This window comes from Varanus komodoensis, unplaced genomic scaffold, assembly GCF_004798865.1.
Source record: "Varanus komodoensis strain SLA01 unplaced genomic scaffold, ASM479886v1 scaffold20_1, whole genome shotgun sequence".
Classification (NCBI taxonomy): Eukaryota; Metazoa; Chordata; class Lepidosauria; order Squamata; family Varanidae; genus Varanus; species Varanus komodoensis.
Genome location: NW_025335587.1, coordinates 8,505,897 through 8,525,748, shown reverse-complemented (window position 1 = coordinate 8,525,748; position 19,852 = coordinate 8,505,897). Strand labels below are relative to the sequence as shown.

Here is a 19,852-nt window from a genome sequence, read left to right as displayed (position 1 = left end):
ATGAAAACCGCCTTTTCTCATTTAGTCTTCGACTGGCACCAAAATCACAGAAGGTGCAATATGCCAGGAATTGATGATAGAGCTGAAACATGGAGGAGATAGTGAAGAAGTACTTAAACATCCAGAATTTTTCATGCAAACACCAACAATGCTACATCCCACATTTACCAAAGGTCCACAAAAACGATCTGTGATATTTTGTTTTGACATTCCTGCCCCAAAGCACCGGGATTTGGAGAACCCTAATACAGCCTATACAGCAATTAGAAGACAGAGCAGTCAATCAAAAATCAACATCTCATCTTCTATCTCCTTGACTTTGGTAATTTCAGCATATGGGGGAGCTTGTTTCTTTTTCTTTTTTTAAGGTGTCAATTTATACACAGTCAAGGTCTCTGTGTCCCTTACTAGCAGATCTTTTGGAAGATTCAGATTTAGATGAAGTCCACTTCAAAGGAACCCCATATTAAATACAAAATCTTCAGCATCCTTCCAGAAGACACTTATTCCGTTAAGGATTCAGCCAAATCTGATCTGCAGCTCCAGTGGGTAAGGCAGGAACCAGATTAGCAAGTGGACTTTTTAAAATGCTGTTTGCTGGGGACATTTGGTTTTTGCCTCAGACAGCAAAGTGCCTGGAGTCAGTACTGTGGGAACTTGCAGATTCAGGAGCTGATCTTTTCAAAATGCACAAGTCTACTCTGGGTGAGGATATGAAATTTCCTTCATTCTGTCAGCCTGGTACCTCTATCAAGAGAATTGTGGAAACCAGCTGAAAGAAGACGGTGATGCTGGGATTGCAATAAATGGGTTTAGCAAGCCGGTCAACAAATATTGGGAGCTGGTTGAGATTACAGAAATGGCTGTCAGGGAGCAAGTATTCATGGAATACTAGATACATCCAATTTATAGCAAACCTCCATTCTTGTGATATTTGCATCTCTAGCTATTATGCACCACTATAAATGCTTACAAGCACAGCTCTCTAAAATCAAATGAGGTAATAAAAATGTTCCTGTCTAGAGATATTTTCATTCATAATCAAATCTAAAGTTAAAAAACTGTTAACATTTCTGATAAAGCACTGTTTGTCTGAATACTGAAGTTTGGTTCTTAACGTTGGAATTTTGGCTGAATGTTTTCTTTTAAAAAAATACAACTAGTAATTAACTATCAAAGACAGTTATTTCAGGTTTACTAATTACTTAAATTAACAAATGTCATGTTATCCATGCCAAATAAAAATGAGAAATGCACTGCAATGACAACTTCTTTGATTAACATGATCATAAGCTGCATTATTTTACAGTTGCTCCTAATGAAGGGCAAACATAAATGTTTCCCACCTAAACACTTCAGAGCTCCACTTACTACTCCTTTCCTTGCAATGTATATAATTCATTCTGCTGATCAATGATACCTACTTCTATTAACCAGAAATTAATTATCAACCCTTGTGGCAAGGTGATAGTGTGAGCACTGCAACAAATCTGAACATTTGGGAAGGCTCCGAAAGAACTAATCAGAAGAAACACTAAGCTTGCACACAAGATCTGATGAATTTGGAGTGGAATAAAAGTAAGGGCACATCCTGGAAAAATCTTTTCAGGCTGATCAACTCCTTAAGTCCTAACACACGCTTCACAGTGTGCCAGTATAATGGAGCACACAGAGTATTACCAGGAGGATCTCCATCCACATTTCACATCAACCATGAACTTGGCTGGAATGCTCTGGCCATCGTTCAGCCTAAAACGGTTTCATTGGTTTGTTGAGATAATAAACATATAACACCATTTACGCTGCCTTAAGGGCTATGGGATACAAATGTGATAACTAGGATAAACATGGTTTCCTGATTCCATGAAAATTGCTTTTCATTTTAGTACTGGTCCTGAACTACCTCCAAACTATTGTTTCATGTCTTCCCTTTCCTCCATGACTCTGTGGGATGTTGCTGCAACCAATAAAGTGTTTTTCAGAATGGGGTGCATCTGCATGGAAATCAAAATAGTGCATTTATTTCACAGATAGGATGGCACCCACAACCCATAACCACATGTGTGCATACCCAACACAGTCAGGAATAGGAAGAGCAATAAATAAAGGGGCAGCATAAAACAGCCTTCCCCAACTTGGTGCCCTAAATGTACTGGCGTGCAATTCTCATGCCTGACTGGAATTATGGAAGATCTTGTCTAATGCATCTCAAGGTTAACAGGCAGAAAAGGCTTATGTAGGTCAGGGTAGGCAGAAAGTTGAGGTGTTTGATTTCAGCTCCCAGCATTCCTAACTATTGACTATTCTGACAGGGTCTTCTGGGAGCTGAAATCCAAAGTAACTGGTGATCTACTTTCTGCATTTCCCTGTTATAGAGAAGTCCCTGAAGCTTGTTCCCAACCCCCCTCAAATATCTGAAAACAAACACAAACACATGCATACTAGGTATCATACAGAACTCTAATTTAAAATCTGCAATTACTTACTGAGGTTTCCACTTCAAATAATATCAGTTTTCAAATAAAAGTGTAACTACAATTCAGAACAGAGTCGAGGCTTTTCTCCTGCAGGTCCTATATTCCCATGTGTTCACCAACTTTCTGCTTCAAATATGTGGTGAGGGAGAATTTGAACACAGGACTTTTAGGCCACAAGAATAATTTCTACATGGTCAGTTTGCTTCTCTGTGGCTACACATCAAGTTACAAATCACAGTATTGCATTATGTGGCTCAATTACCAATATGCCTTGCCTTCTAAATTTCCTTTCTGATATGTTTATCTCAAGGCCAAGAGCTGCTTTGGGCATTACCTTGCTGCACAAGACAGGATGCAGACATTTCCCACGTTTCCTCTTCATCTCTAAAAATGTCACATCCAAAATTCACCTCCCCCCACCTGGAAGATGTGCAAACTCCTGATATACAGACAGATTGTGCACTTCCCTGTCAAAAAGGTTAACAAAGTCTGTATTTGAGACATGATAATGGTGTGTAAGAACAAGAACTGCAGGGAGCTTGTGAACACTTCCTGCACAGAATCATCTATTGACTTTGTTTGCTTTAGTTAACACTTGGCCAACCTGGAAAATTGTTCTCTTCTTTTAAGGCTCATTCTTATTCATGTTCAGACGGGAAAAGGCCTACAATTCCCAGAATACTGCAGCTAACACAGCTATCGCATTCTGGAAATTTTAGGCCTTTTTTCTGTCTAAACATGCATTGGGTTGCTCCTTTAGGGACATAACTAACTGTAAATTCAAGTCCTAAATATAAAACAGAAAATTTCTGAAACAGATGCTTTGATGACCATTGACTCATACGTTTGATTTCTCTGCTATAAGCATTTGGTCTTCAAAGTGCCTGCAATTTATATACACTTTTAATATTAACAGTATCTAGACATATATGGTAATTTTTCATCCAGTATTTCAAACAGCTGGGAAAATAGTGTAAATAATATATTTCTATTAAGAATTTCTTAGTCAGTGAAAATACTGTCTCATTTTAGAACTGTACTGTAATTCTATGTGTAAGTAGCATGAATCTGGAACATTCAATCCAGTGTAATTATATCATCTTTTCTAGTGGTCTGCCTCAGTGGTAGGATCATACATGTCCTCATTATATGACCAGCATACTACCATTATGTAAGCAAGATAATATTCTAAATTAACATCCTGCATACCTATAGCACAATAGATCAGTTATGAGCTTTCAATGACATGTAAGAAGAAGACTGCAGCTTAGCTCAGTTTATTATCAATTCACTATAAACTTTAGTTTTTACTATGTTGATCAAAAACATGAAGGGTGGAGAACAATACATGACTGGTTGCTCTAAGGCACTGCCACTTAAATAGTGGTCCAAGTGTATGCACAGTGGTTTATAATTTTCATTAAGAACAAACTTCTGGAGGAGTTTTTCTCTCTTACTGGCTCTCCCACACTAGAGACATTCAAAAAGAAACTGGACAGCCATCTGAGTAGGATGGTATAACGTGGTGTCCTGCAACAGCAGGGGGTTGGATTTGAAGGTCTTCATGCCCTCTTCCAACTCTACTATTCTGTGATTCTATGATTCTATGAGTGTTAAGTTATTCCAGCACAAAACAGCATTCTTCAGGTAGACTAAAAAGTAAGCTCAAATTAAGTTCTAAATGTTAAAACATTTGTATTTTAATATACTAAGGTCCCAATTCTTAATCCATCCGGTTTTTCTAATACTTTTAACAGAATTAATCGCACTTAAACATATGTGAGTGGATTATTCAGGACAGTCCACATGGCAAGTAGAGTTTTGAAAAGCAATGTAACCAGGGCAATAATTACATGGCCGCTCTCAAGGGTTGGGGAAATAATCAATACTTCATTAACATATGAGAGCAAAAATCCAGGGGAGGGAGGAAGATAGAGAGAAGGCAACTGCTCCATTTATCTGGTAAAACCATTTAACCACTTTTAAGGATGATATTAAAAACAACAGAGCCTTGGTTTTCAATGTTGCAGGATTTCATAAGCTGACAAACAGATTTCATTAGAGAATATCTTTTAGAATCAGTGGGCCTCTGTAAGAATTACTTGATGAATGTTTTGTATCTATCTGGGGTAAAAAGAATGAGTGTCATGTTTTAACTACACAGGATTGAAAACTGCATGGCTTTACCAACTGATTGACTGACTGATGGCAATGAAGTGCTGTTCATTTGCCTGGGGTATTTCTTGCTCTATCCTATGTCTGGAGGACAAGAGTGAACTCTGCCAACCACATTCTGTTTTGGAGTGATGGGGTGAGCTTCAGTCTAGTTACCAAAAGCAGCCCCACAACTGCTGGCTAGTTGTACCACGTATGTGGAAGCATGAATCCACATATTAAGATATTCCTGTGAAGTTGCTCTCCACATACAGTAGTTCAGACAGTTTTGCCATCATTGCAAGTCTTGAGCGGTATGGGGAACCACTTCACACAAATGGCATATCCACGTGCAGCTATGCTACAAACAGCTATTCAAACAGATGTCTGGCATGTGTGAATTCGGCCTTTGTTGAGGCTTAATGTGATGAGTCACTACAGTGGAGTGCTAATCTCCTAGCCTGCCAGAGTGCTGCCCCAGTTGCTCTTCTCTCTACAGGACAACCTTGCCTGGTAGGTGCAGGAAGGCTTACACTGGGCTGTGTGCCCCTGATTTTCTTCTTTTCAACAAGCCTTTCTTCTGATAAAGTTTTAGAGGTCCTGATTCCGAAGTAACATGAAACACTATGAATAGTTTTATAGCATCTGGGAAGTGTACACAATACCCAAGATTTCAATGCAAGTCATACGATCAAATTTGTGCTAATGATCATTAATCTTTATATAGCTACACTGAAACTCTGGAAAGAGATATCTCAGAGCCTTCTATCACAAACGATTCATAGGACTAAAGAGAGATCAAAGTTCTATTAAACACCAAAACATTTTTCATCTGTAACCACTTCTAATTGTTCTCTTCAAGAATATCATATTTCAATTTAATAAGTTTAAAAAACCATTTCTAAGTTCATCTTTTCAGCCAGAGGCAGCAAACAGTTTCATTTCTACAGGCTAAAGCCTGTGATCCTTTGTTTTTGGAAAAAAACAAATCTGAGTAAGGATATATGATAGGTGGGGTTCAATATTTGCAACAACCTCAGGAAGTCTGAAAACACTTGGAGAATCAACAGTAGGCTCTAGTCCACAATGCTGTAAACATGTCAGTTTGAATGAGTGTTGGGAAAGGAGAAAATAACTCCATTGTACTGCAATTTAAAATGCTAAACTTCAGTTTCTATGAACATTTGTAGAAGGAAGAGATTTCAAACTTGATCTCATGGTCCAACTACTTGATCTGACTGAAAATAGACTAGTACCGATGGAATTATTTTAAATTACTTAGAAAAAGAATACGAAAGTCCACCATTTTTGTCCAACAAGATAGCTGCTATCATCTCTGAATACTGTTTTCCAGGGAAAAAAGCAATAATTGTGCCCTTAATTCTGAAGGAGATATCCACATACACTCGTGCGCACAAACACACACACACTCACACCAAATTTAACAGTTAAGTTAAAGTAGGAACGTCCAGATTGTAATAAAAGTATTAACAACATAACTTCATTCTTTGAAAAAGAAAGAAAAAGATATAAACCTAAAACATTAAGCAATATGCTTCTCTACTGGGGTTCGGCTTCTTAGGCAATTCTTTGTTGCTTTGCTTTCAAGTATTTATGCAAATAAGATGTTAATTAGGGTAATTGTAACTTAAATTATGCTTGTGTAAACCTCTCCATTGGTAAGAAAGTGTGGGAATCTAGGCAACTGGTATTTAAAACAGCTGCACAAGTCCTGAAAAGTAAAACATACCAAGATAACTTTCATGTCTTTACAATTTGTTTTTATGAGGTGTAACATTTTTTTCAAATATCATCATTTTTGCTTTTTTATATTGCAAGTGACAGTCTGACATTTTACAACTGGCTTATTGAAAACAAGAACTAAGCACTCTTGCTGTAACGGACATTAACTACTGAATAGAGATTGAGATGCTAATGAGATGAAAGAGGCTACAGAAAGTTTTGATAAATGGTGTACACACTCTTAAATACCACTGAATATGGGTTAACAACCATCATCTACACTGCTGTTCAGTAAAATGCAGCCCTTTAAATTAATCATAGTAACAGTAGTTAATAGAAAACAAAATCTCCTTTCTGATGGTCATACAGACCGAGAATTGCACCTTCTTGCAATCTTTCATGCCTTTCTTTCAGTTTTCATTTAATTTTTTACAAGTGTTCAGAAATAGAGGAAGTGGCAGGGTGGTTACAATAAACAACTAAGTATGGGAATTATTCTTTTCTTTTGTCACACCTGTTGCAATCATTTCTTGTTAGGTTAAAGCATGCCTACAAGTTATGTGTTGCAAACAACTAATGAATACATCAATGACCAGAATGGGGGAGAGCTCAGGAAAAAGAGAAATATCCCAGTAATACTGAGTGCTCACGGCATTTCTCAGTGAATAATTTTCAGTAGGTTCTTTCTGCTTTTCAGGGGTATTGTGTTAGTTTAGCCAACTTCTAAAATAAGCTGACACGAACATCTAATATATCTTTCAGTCATGTTCATATTTTGTAGAGGCAACTGCGTAGTCTTTGATCCAGCGAATTCTCTATGGAGATAGGGCTATGCATACATATTTGGGCTTCATGGTTGCCAGCTTTTGACAGCTAACTGTTTCATGCAAGAACGATACTGACTTTTCCTCCAACACACCACTATGCTGGCAGTTAGCATTCACAATGCAATCACATTTATTCCTATGTATTAGTTCATGGATTCTAGGACATAACACAGTTCGAGTGATCATTGCATTTACTAAACCAGTGTAAGGTACTGCTATGTTATTTCTTCCTAAAGTGTCAGTCCCCAATGTCCCCTTTGGTTTTAGCCAATTTTCCTCTTGGCACGATGATGTGCAAATCTGCATTCAGAAATAGGATAGGCTAGTTGGCTGTCAAAATTTTGACCTGGCCAGTTCCTGAGTGGTATTTCTGTAATTCCAAGTGAGTGAGAAATTCCACATATTGGCATACAGCATACATTAAAAGAGCAAGTGAAGCCAAATATATCACCTTACTATTTACATTTAAAAGTAATATCTCCCATAATTAGGCAGACACCCAACTATTGATACTGGGTTGTTAAATGCAACAGAACTTCATTCCTGCAAGTTTAAAGATTGACTCAGACCCTTGGATAAATAAAACATGTATCAATTAATGATCAAAAGGGAAACAGATAATGGGACCAGAAACCCTATGTCTCTCTTCACTGACTCCATACCTTTTAAGCTTAAATTTGTACACACTTTCAAGCTGATTCACTGCTATCATATAGTCCTTAGGGGCTGATTATTTAAACTGATATCTTTGCCCTTCAGCAGGCTCTCTTCTCTCTCTCTCTCTCTTTTTTTTGGAAGCAGGGGCAGAGTGTGTGCAGAAATTCTAACTCACAAAAGAGAGAACAAGCAGAGAAATGTGTGCTGCAGTTTAGAAATAGCCATTTAGCCAAATTGCATACCTGTGCTGTGTCAGCTGTATAGTAGATTCATCTCATTCCATTGGTCTAATGGATGGCAATTGAATTTAATTACCAAAACTACTTTGACTTAGTCTCATACTGTGCTGAATGTAATGAAATCTTCCCCTCTCCCTCTTTGTTCAACTAAAGAATGTCCTTAAACTGAATTCCACTGTTAGAATATTAAATGTTATATATATTGTGCTTAAAGACATAATGTTTCATCTTCCTTTCAGGGATTTAAATTTATTGTATAACATAACAAAATAATTTTAAAAAATACTCAGATTGCTAAACGTGGCTTTGAATCTAAAAACTTCAGGCTTCAAAAAGTTTATATTCAATTACTACACTGGTTCAATTAGAAGCACTTTTATAGAATGACTAAAATGAAAATCCTTTTTGTGGATCAATACCTAAAATATAGTTCCATGCTTCATCTTGAAAGGAAGTGAGCCTTAATAAATTGCCTTCACATAGTTCTCTCAAAAATGCTGTACATGTGTTATGTAAGTGCACTGATGTATAAGTCGCATTATATTTACTTTGTGCAAAAACATTCCCATAACATTTTTCCTTGTCACCACGAGAACTCTGTAATCACCGTAAAGTATCATGCCCATATCTACAAGCACTGTACCATAAGCTCAAGAAGCTCCTATTTTATGGCTTGCTGAGCACCTAAAGGTGAAGCAGCCCAGCCCTCCCAGCAAAGCATCACATCATCAGGTAACTGTAAAGTAATTCTCTATTGTGGAACGCTTGAAAGACTCCAGTAGAGGAGTCCAACCCTCAGCTGTTTCACTGAGAGTTGAATGTCCTTTCATTTTATTTTTTATTTGACAGCCTCAAAGAGGTTCAAATTAAAGATTTATTGATCAACACCTCATTTGATTGCTAGAATATTTAGGAAGTTCCTCTTGATTTTATAGCAAAATCTAGCCTTCCTTTTATTTATAGCCATTGCTTACTTTTATCCTGGGGAGACAGACTGAAGAAGGAACAATCATGTAACATCTAGATCCCATTTTTGCTTGTACCAGATATTCAGCTGCAGTAAAAGCATCTGTTGTACATACTCTTGGACTAAGATCCAGGTTCTCATCCTCACTCAGCCATAAAGATCACTGAATAACTTTAAGCCAGTCAGTGACTTTCATCCTAACCTACCTCACAGGGTTGATATGAGGATAAAATGGAGAGGAAGGTTATGTTAACTGCCTTGGACTCCTCCTTGGAAAAGGTAGGATATAAATATAATAAATAAATAAAATAATGTGATCACCCCAATTCTTATATTATCTAGATTCCCATTTTGTACTTTCATAAAGAAGGCTTCTAATTTACATGAACTTATCCAAATACATGGCATGGAAAAATCATCCCATTCTTTATCGATATACTCAGAAGGCAAGACCGCCATTAACAGTAAATAGGATTTCCCACCACCGTGCATTCAAAATTACCTTCAGAATACAACAGCATAGATTATACAAGTATAATCAGTAGTTTAGCACTGTACATAATGCCCTGGTTGGATTCCTTAATCTAAAAAAAAGTATGACCAAATATATCTATTTGTAAATAGTATGAGACCTTATAAGAACATAAGTAGAACCCTGCTGGATCAGACCAAGGTGGCTCTAGTCCAGCATTCTGTTCATGCAGTGCACAACCTGCTGTCCCCAGGATCCCACAAGCAGGATACAACTGCAGCTTTCTGCCAAAGCTTACCAGCAGGTGTTATATCCAGGCATATTGCCTTGGATATAGAAGGTAGTATATAGGCAGTAGGACTAATAGCTACTGATCGCCTTCTCCTCCATGAATTTGTCCAATCCTCTTTGAAAGCCATTTGAATTGGTGGCCATCACTACAACTCATGGAAGTGAATTCCAGAGAATAATTGTGCCGTATCTGGCCTGAAACACTTTCTCAAGGGGGAGCAGTTCCAACCCTTTCATATGTGTGGCTAGTCATTAGAGTCCAAGGTCTGGGGATCTAGGAGATCTGGGTCCCACTCTCCACTTGGTCATGTCTGGGTGACTTTGGACCATTCACTCTCAGCCTTACCTACCACACAGGTTTCTTATTGTTGTGAGAATAAAAACAGAGTAAAGGACAACTGTGTAAGCCTTGGTTTGCTTAGGTGGGATACAAATGCAATGTAACGCTAGTTGCCTTTGCCTTCACTTTTTCCACATCTGAAATACCCTTCTTTAGGTGTGACAATCAGAACTGTATACAATATTCTAAGTGTGGCTGCACCAAAGTGCAACTCATACAAAGGCAGTAGGATCGGCATGTTTCATTTTCATTCCTTTCTAAAATATCTAACATGGAGATGGCCTTTTTTTCCACAGCACCTGCACACTAAGTTGATATCCACTTAGGCGTGTTAACCAGAACCCAAGATTCCCTGCTTGGTCGGTCACCAATACTTCAGATCCCATCAACTTGTACTTGAAATTGGGAGCTTTTTTTATCCCATGTACATCAATTTAAAATTTCCTAATGTATTTGTAGAAAATGTCCTTCTGGGATAGAGGTTTTGACTATTTAGGCATAAAATTATCTCTCTTAGACGCTGAACAATAAACATTTTCTCCTTCCAGCTATGCATTTGATCCAACTTTTTTCCTACCCACATGAGAATTCCTCAAACAGATTTCTACTCAGAACATTCCTACAAGTGGGAAGGTGATTGTCACTGATACTCCATCCCTCAACAGTCCTTTGCACCACTTCCTATTGTGTTCAGGAGTCCCCCAACACCTCAGAACAGATGGGGCACATAGGAAATGGCAGTGGAAAGTTGAAACAGCAAAAATTATCTTATCGCCATTCTGCTTTTCAAAAAAACTTGGCTTAGTCATAATTCTTGCATGGCTTCAGTTTGCAACAGAAAGCATCTTCCATCTATAGGAAGACAACTCTGAATTTGATCCTGTGGTGGCACATGGAGAGATGAAGGATAAGAAATCAAATTAGCTTACATTAAATTGTAAGAAGCATATTTACTTGGAATTTGCTTGTAAGCCATGTGAATTTTCAGTAAATACTGTCAGGATTTGGCTAGAATGAACTCATTTTTCAAAATGCCAACCAACTAAAAATCTTGTCTCAGATGTCAAGAGCTGCACTGACTCATGCAAATGGTTTATGCTAAGACAATTGGTCTCTGCACAGCTGACCTCCATGGCATAACATAAGTTGACTTCAGAACTTTCAGCAACCATGGCGTGGGGCGCTGTTTAAGGAAAAGTCCACAACCTCACAAGCTTTTAGACAGAAGTTCACAGTTCTTTGGAACCTGGGCCTTCTAATCTTTGTGGGATGCTCTTCAAGTGAATCGGAGCAGATATTTTACAAGAGAAAGGCAAACTCAGTCATTTTGTAGGCCATCCCAACTACTGTCACTATAACTAGTCCCTTCAACTGCTCATCTGTATGGTAAATCCACAATTAACAAGATTCAGAGCAGGTATTTAAAACCTACCACTGCTCCCTCATTAGACAGCCAAGATACACACATCACTAGCCAGTTATGAGAATATTAGCTGGATACCATTAGCTGGACAATTGAATATTAGCAATTTCCCTTTGAAAATTACCATTTGACAGAAACAGTTCTAAGAAACTGAACAAATATTTGGGAATGCCAATTTTTCCACACTCACATTTCTTCTGCACAACAGTGTTCATAGTCATATCTTTATAAGTATAAGAAACCAGGTTTGTATCTTTGATCAAAAAGACTTTGAAGATCACTATGTAAACAAAGTAACAACAGCAAGCCTTGTTCACTATTACAACTGCTCTCTTCTGGATCATATGTTTTGGAAGTCTGGTCAAAAAATGCAGCTTACAATCTTGAGTTAGTGAAGTAGACGGATGAAATAGGGACATGCCATGTACATAGTTCCTGGCAAGAAAATAGGCAGCACCTCAAGGAAAAATATTCCACAATATTTCTTGCCAAGAACTGTGTACTAATTAACTATGCTAATTTTCTAATTGCAAAGAATTCAATTAACTGCATGCCAGCATTATGATATTTTGGAGCATTCATCCATGGCAGGGGTCTCAAACTCAACTTGCCTGGGGCCCACTGGAAGTAGAGTTTGGGTGAGGCTGGGCTGCATCAAGTATTCCACCACCACAGTGGTGGTGGGCCGCTCATCCCGTGGCCGGCCCGGGCACCACCGGCACTTTGAAGGCCGCAGGGCCCCTCCCTTTCCAGCAATTGGCCTGCAGGCCATGAGTTTGAGACCCCTGATCCATGGTATCCTTTACCAGCAGTCTGAAATAGACTGCACCTAACACCACCATCAACTGATTTCTACTACAAAGTAAACCACACTTAGAGAACAATCCTGAAATGAAATGACTGAAACTTCGCTGGGAAATGGAGGGACTTTCATTCCAACAGAGAATCTCATGCTGGTGGAAGCCTTACTCCCCTGAGGCTTTCTGTAGGCCAGCAAGCTTCTCTGTTAGCATATGGGCACATGAGTGGCATCTGAGCCACCTTCAGCCTGTAGATCAGTGAGTCATGAATGTGCTACAAGTTAGCATCCCAGAAGCTAATGTGGACTGGTAAATAAAGTACTGCTATCATTATTATTTTCCCAATTTTTTTAATGTCCACCATGCAATTTTAAAGTTCCTTAAGTACAACAGTGATTACAAATAATATGTAATCCCCCCGCCCCCAAAATGCATGAAGATATACACTTGATCTTCCTATTAACTGCATACAGGTATATTGAGGAAACTTAATATATAAATAACTAAAAGATTAACCAATAATTAATTATAGCAGGCAACCTCATTTCAATGTGGGCTTCATGAAGCCTGTGCTGAGTGTATTGTTCTTAGGACAGGAGTACTAGAATGCATATAAGTGTTTGTATTCTTGTGTGCTTGAGGTCAATTACATTAATGGAAACTCTAATTGGTGACTTATGCTTTAAGATGTTTCTATTTTTCACTGGTGCATCTAGGATTGACTACCTGCTGGAAATGATCAGAGCAGATAGTAATATCTGCTGAGATGGCCATTTGTCCATCTCAGTTTTACAGTATCTACCAAACTGGCATTTCAAAATGCAGCTTCCATGTGCCAAAGAACATCTTTCATCCTATGTTCAATTGTGAACATACAAACTACAAAGTTAACAAGATAACTTCAGCTGCCCATAATTGAAACTCAGCATCTTGCTCCAAACTCACCCATTTAATTCCTATCTATGACTTGAACTCAGAGTACCAGAGATCAGAAAGTCAAAACACTAAAGCTGATGCATTAGTATATTGAACTGCCATGTTGGCAGGCAAGACTGTGCAATTCTGGATGAATTCCAAGCTAAAACAAAAGCAATCAATTTCCAGGTGTAAGGCAGGGAGCTGGAAATATGCTATTGTGGAGCAACTCACTCTAAAGCAAAACACAGAGAGGAAACAGGAGATGAAGAACATGACATCACTAAGGCTCATAATGCGGCTGGACAGCATGTTTGTTTGCAGAAAGGTGCAGCATTACTAGAGCCTATTTATTATTAAGGAAAATGCTTTCATCTACTGATTGTATCTGAAACTGTGCACAGGGGCACCAAGTAATGGATCAGTAGGGAGAACTGAAGAAAGGCAGTCTGCAGTGATTTTGCTTCAAAAGTATTACAAAAAATCTGTTCTGTCTGTGTGCTTCAAATTACATTATGGTAAAGATAGGGCTGACCATAAATTAGCTCACCAAATGCAAAAGCTAAATCCTAAACAGAAATATTTGGAAGTCCCAGTGAAACCAGAGGGTAGTGCTAAGTAGATATGCACAGGATTGCACTGCCTGAGACCTCAACACTGCTGGCTGGAGCAGACAGACTGTCTTAACCATCTAAGACAGGATCACAACAGCAAAAACTCATGAGACTCAAACTCACCACCAATGGATTAAAAGTTAATGTTCTGTTGCAGTCAGTCATTCTGGCAAGTAAGTCACAGGTTCCAGCCAGCTCGTTAAATCCAGAAAGACAATCAGAATAAATGTGGAAACTTGTTTTGGGGATTTTTAAAGAAGTAGTTCCTAATGACTCTCAAAGATAACCACAATGAAGCACATGAGAGGCAGGTCGGCCCTCTGCACCAGTCACTAATGCTGTGGGACTCTGGCCACAGGTTGGTCACTCATAGACAAATGGTGTAACTGAAATAACTCAACCATCAGCTGTTCCATCAGGCTGTGGTGAAGACAGGACCAACAGCAGCCTTTCTGAAAAGCCAGGCTCAGAAAACTTTGTGTCTCCCCAAGAGTCCACCAGCAACCACTGCATCAGGTTGATTCCATTGGCTAAATGGAAAGAAGAGTAATTTCTTGCTCTCAAGAAGACCAACAACAGACAATTGTTGTTAATGGCAGTCCATGATAAAAACCTTATACCATGAAGAGTCAGTGTCTGAGTTTTCATGTTTCCCCTTTCATCCCTGACCCCTTGTGTTGACTCTTCAGATTAGAAACCTGTCCTGCTTTCACTGATCTATAAGGTGCTCGATGGATTGCAAATCCTTCAATTAATAAAATTAATTTTATATCTGAAATAATTATATCTGGCTTTTCTCTATGGCCTGGTATGTCACACACCAGTAGTGTTATATATCTTGTGGGCCTCTTTCAAAACAAGCCAAACCATATTGGGACTGGACATTTTTCCAATGCATACCTGAAAACCTGGGAGGAGTAACCATGGCCCAATCGTTGATGTGCCTGCTGGCCATGCCTCTCCCCTACCTAACACTGCACATTCAGCATTGATGAGAAAGGGTCCTGTGTATCATATAGTTGTAAAAGAGTATTGGAATCTCTCCAATTAATGCTATTTTTGCAAGCATCTGCATGGACATGGAGAAGTGCTGCAGCAGGACTAGACTGCAGAGTACCATTCTTCTCCCATAGTGTGAAAAGAGCTGCAAGAACACACCCATGGGGTTGCTGTGAAGAAAGGTCCTGTATATAACTTGCTTAGTATTTACTTTCTGCAGCCTCCATGAAGCAACAATGTACCTGAGGCCTTGTTTTGTTACTGTCAAAGGCATGTGTAGTAGTAATGACATTGTAAAGGGAGAGAGCAGAACAAGCAGAATAGCTCCGAATATAGTTTCAAGGGGCCTGGAACAGATACATTCATTTTACTAGGTTGAAGATTCTAGTCAGATGGAAGAAGATGCTTGGGAAATGACAGTGAGCAACTGGAAGACCTACTCTGCAGTCTGTGAAGGAGAGGATTTGCTGGTTCAGGATTGATTGATTTTTATACTGCCTGATAGTTGAAGCTCCCTGGGAGGTTCACTGCAATTAATCAAATTACAAAAAGATACAAGAAAAAGATAAAATAAAACACAGTAAAAAATTTCAAAATATACTTTAAAATAGCTTACAAATTCAATTATACAAAAATATAAAGCAGTTTAACATCTAAAGCATTTTCAATAAAACAAGACCGGACATAACAGCTGACATAACCCATCATATGCCATTAAGTGCCTGGGAATAAAAGGCAGTGTTGACATGGTGCCAAAAAAGATGATACTGTTGGCGCTAGGCAGGCCACAGAGGGGACACCACAGCAGGCCCAAACTGAAAAGGCCCACTTCCTCCTTGTTGCCTCTTTTTGGGGCTCCCTTGGAGGAAGGCTCCAGATGCAGACTGTAAGGTCTGTCATGACTGAGGTCAGGAGATGTGTTCCATCAGATATTGCGGCCTCAAATCATGCAGGTCCTTAAACGTTAAAACCAACACCTTGAATTGGACTTGGAAACACAGCAGCAGCCAATGCAAGCAGGCCAGAATTGGTGTAATACGTTCAGACCTTCTGCCCCACCCCTGGCTTCTGGCTGCCATGGTTTGTACAAGCTGCAGCTTCTGACCAAGGGCAGTACCATGTGCATTTATGTACTCTTAACTTGGAGATTATGTGAGAGTAGATTACTGAAATTAGGGTATACTGGGCCACCAGCCAAGGATGGTAGAAGGCACTCCATGCCACCAAGGCCACCTAATACTCAAGTGACAAAGATGTATCAAGGAACACTCCTAAGCTACTCCAAACTATGGTTAGTACAACTATGTCTAGAGCAGGCTGAACACCCACCACCTATTCAGAGGAACCACCCAGCAACAGCAGCTCTGTCTTGTCTGGATTGAGCTTCAGCTTATTCACCTTCATCAAGTCCACGGTTACAGCCAGGTACTGGTTTAGCATATAAAAACCTTTACCTGATAAGGAGCAAAGGAGACATAGAGATGCATGTCATTGGCATAGTGATGGAAATGCACTCCAGAATTCTTGATGAGTCCACTCAGCAGATGTTAAAAGCATGGGGGATAGAACCAACCATTAAAAGGCGGCGGAGGGCCTTTTTAAAAAGTTTCTCGTATTAGGGCATATGTGTGAATGATTGCAAATAAAGTATCAGACAAATGTTCAAAAGAATGCTATACCTGAAAAAGTTTGGTTTGTGTTTTTTTAAAAGGAAAAGGTCCCTGAATCCAGGTGTGAAGGGCAAGTCAGACTACTGAATTAGCACTCTATCCACTGTAAAATGCATTGCCAAGCCAAGGCGAAAGTTTGGTTTCAACTCCAGGAGAAAAAAAGAGCAGTAAGCTCTGATTTCAAGGTAGGTTTGCATATAGCCCTAGGACCAATTTGCATGTTAAAACTATATCTGATAAAGCAGGAAACACATGAGTGAGCTGCAAGAGTGATTCTCCACTTTTCAGGAAATGCACAAACTATTTCCTAATGCTACAAGAGTGTTACAGGAGGAACAGACTCAGCCTTTCAACCTTCCTGTTTCAGTGCTTACTGCTGTAGGAGCCACAGCAACCATACTTTCCTCTATTAGCAACACCATTTTGGATCAATCTAATCATATTTACTAAGTGCCTAAAAGATACATTCCTATCAAGAGCCCAAGGGAAGAAATTATGCTACTTCCCTATAAAAAATAACAAAAGAGTATGTTGAATCTAAGATGTCATATTTGGGAAAAAAAAAGACCCAGGATAGAACAATTGAATTCAAACAACTTTCTTTTCCATTAGCCAAGTTCTTCTTCACCCTGTTTCAGTTATAAAGATGGCATTTTAAATGGGATGCATAAATAGTAGTGTCATGTGCATTCCTTCATATATAGCTGTGTACATTTGGTGGAAAACTGCACAAGAAATATTTTAAATAAGCCAAAAATATGTGTTAGGTATTTCAGTGTTTAAAAACCAAGTTTAAGTAATTTCTTCTTCTTCTGATTGTTAAAGCTCTCACATCACAATTATCTAAATCCACATTTATTCCATCTTTTCATCTCTCTTGCAACACATTACAAATTTGCTTTATAAAAATTCCACATATTAACGCTGACTAATTCAGACACTATTTTATGTGAGGTATTATGGACACCATTATGACAAACTCATGACATTCTAAATGTGAAGAAAACCATATGTTAATTACCTTCTCTAATAATTACATGGCATATAATTTATTAAACATTTCCTTCATTTTGTAAACAAAATCGGACCTCAAAATATGTATAGACAGTTGTACTTCCTGGCCAAATAGCTAGCAGACTAAGAATTCTAATGATGTACCCCAAAAATATATTTACAGCAATCACCAACTTAATGCATTCTCATTCATATTCTCTCTCTCTCTCTCTCTCTCTCTCTCTCTCTGGTATTTCATTTATCAGCCATGCAGTCATCATTCTCCTCCCTACCACCATCTGTACATACTTTCCCAATAGACCATCACAGCTGTCCTATTTTTCACACACACGGAACCTTTTATATGCTTTCCAACTGTTTTTAATAACTATTCTGTGCTTAGCACTGTACTTCCTTTGTCTTCTTCACAAATATGAAAAGATATTATCTGAACAAACAGGTTATCACAGGAAAAGCTTTTTTATTATTAAAGAGAGAGAGAGAGAACACAAGAAGGGGGAGAGAGCAATGAGAACATTACAGTATTGATCATTCCAAAGACTCCAAACATCTTAGACTCCAGTGGCTAGTCTAGCCTATTGATGAAAGGTGTTAAGAAAACAATGCCACAAAGAGCTCGGAACTTAGAGAAAAGTCACTAAAACAATGGCAAAGTCACTACTCTGTTCTACTTTACTTTTGTAATGTCAAGTAAGTTCTTAAACAACCTCTAGTGTTATGTAATTAGCTATCCGCTTCAACCCCCTACTCCAGAGTCATCCAGTTGTGTCCAACTCCTGTGCCACACTGGAATCACACTAGTATTTTAGAAATGTTCTTAATCACATCTGGCAAATGGCCCATTCCACACAGCCACGGCCACCACCAGGAACAGAAAAGCAGCAGCCAGCCAGCAGCAATCTCAAAAATTTAGTTCTACTGCTAAGCATGTGATCTCAGATGATACTAGGATAGTTCTTACTTTTGTAGCACTCAAATCATGAGCCTTTGGTCCAAAGCTTGCAACAGGGCTTCTGGATGATGATGGTGGTGATGATGATGATACTCTAGAATGCAATTTGCCTGATCCAAAGAGCAACATCAGCTCCTGCCCCCATAATGTCAGGACCAAAGACATTAATCCATCCATGGTCACTGCTCTTTCTATTCAGGGGAAACAAGACTACCAGGCTGGCACTCTTCCATGCCTTTGGGGAATGCCTCAACATACTAATACTGTGTTTTTGAAGTCTTATGTTAAGGATCTGAATTCTTTGGATACTATAGGCGTGGGTGAGTTCCACAGTTGAGTATATAGTGGTGCCTCAAACTGAACTCTAGTTAAACAATCAGTAACAGAACTGGGGAAAATCTCTGCCTGGAATCCCCAAGAGCAGCTACAAGTGAATGTAAACACAACTGGGCTAAAATATATGCAAAGACAGGCTGGCCAATTGTCTCCTACAGAATCTATCTTTGTCAGGGTCTAGCCTGTCCACTTGACAAAAGTAGATGTGTCATGGAAAAGCCTCCCCCCCCCCAAATTTACCATATAAGACCTACTTCATGTGTTTTATTTATCAAAAACAGGAAATGTCATAAGTCTATAAGACTGTAAGACTATTTAGAACTGTTTTATTTCCTTTTTAAAAATATGACTTCCTTATTTTCTCTACTTTCTCATCTTACAAAGTAATAACATCTACAACCAAAAGTTGTGAGAGCCAGTGTGGTGTAGTGGTTAAGAGCATGGGACTGGAACTCAGACGATCTGGGTTCTAGTCCCCGCTCAGCCATGGAGCCAACTGGGTGACTTTGGGCCAGTCACAGACTCTCAGCCTAACCTACCTCACAGGGTTGTTGTGGGAATAAGATAGAGAAGGAGATGTAAGCTGCCTTGAGTCCTTTGTAGGAAAAAGGCAGGATATAAATCGATAAATAAATAAAAATAAAACAAAAAGTTGACTGCATATTTTATATGGACACCGTGTTCCCAGATCTATCCCACCTGTGTGTCAGATCACAGGGTTGGGAATAGGATGGAAAGAATAGATTGAGCTTTGCCAGGACAAACTGCAAGAGCATCTAAGTCTTGTTTTCATCCTCTCAAGCAGATAGGCCATAGGCTTTTGAACTGTCGCTTGCCTCAGATTCAAGCTGAAGCCTCCCTAAGCCAAGCCAAAGAGTAATCTAAGTTCCTTCACAAGATTTGACAGAATCAAGATCATATTTAAAAAGACTCCTTCACACTGCATAAGTTAAATCCTATGC

General features: G+C 38.9%; 1 protein-coding gene and 1 long non-coding RNA gene across 6 annotated transcripts in view; one reads left to right on the top strand and one right to left on the bottom strand.

Annotated features, from left to right (window-relative positions):
• The window catches only part of NFIA (nuclear factor I A), a 407,074-nt gene that overhangs the window by 350,476 nt on the left and 36,746 nt on the right, over positions 1–19,852 (bottom strand). The window lies entirely within an intron of this gene.
• On the top strand, positions 2,981–18,203 carry LOC123023590. The gene is made up of 3 exons (XR_006414766.1): positions 2,981–2,992; positions 8,312–8,318; positions 17,414–18,203. It is a non-coding gene; the product is annotated as an uncharacterized LOC123023590 (long non-coding RNA).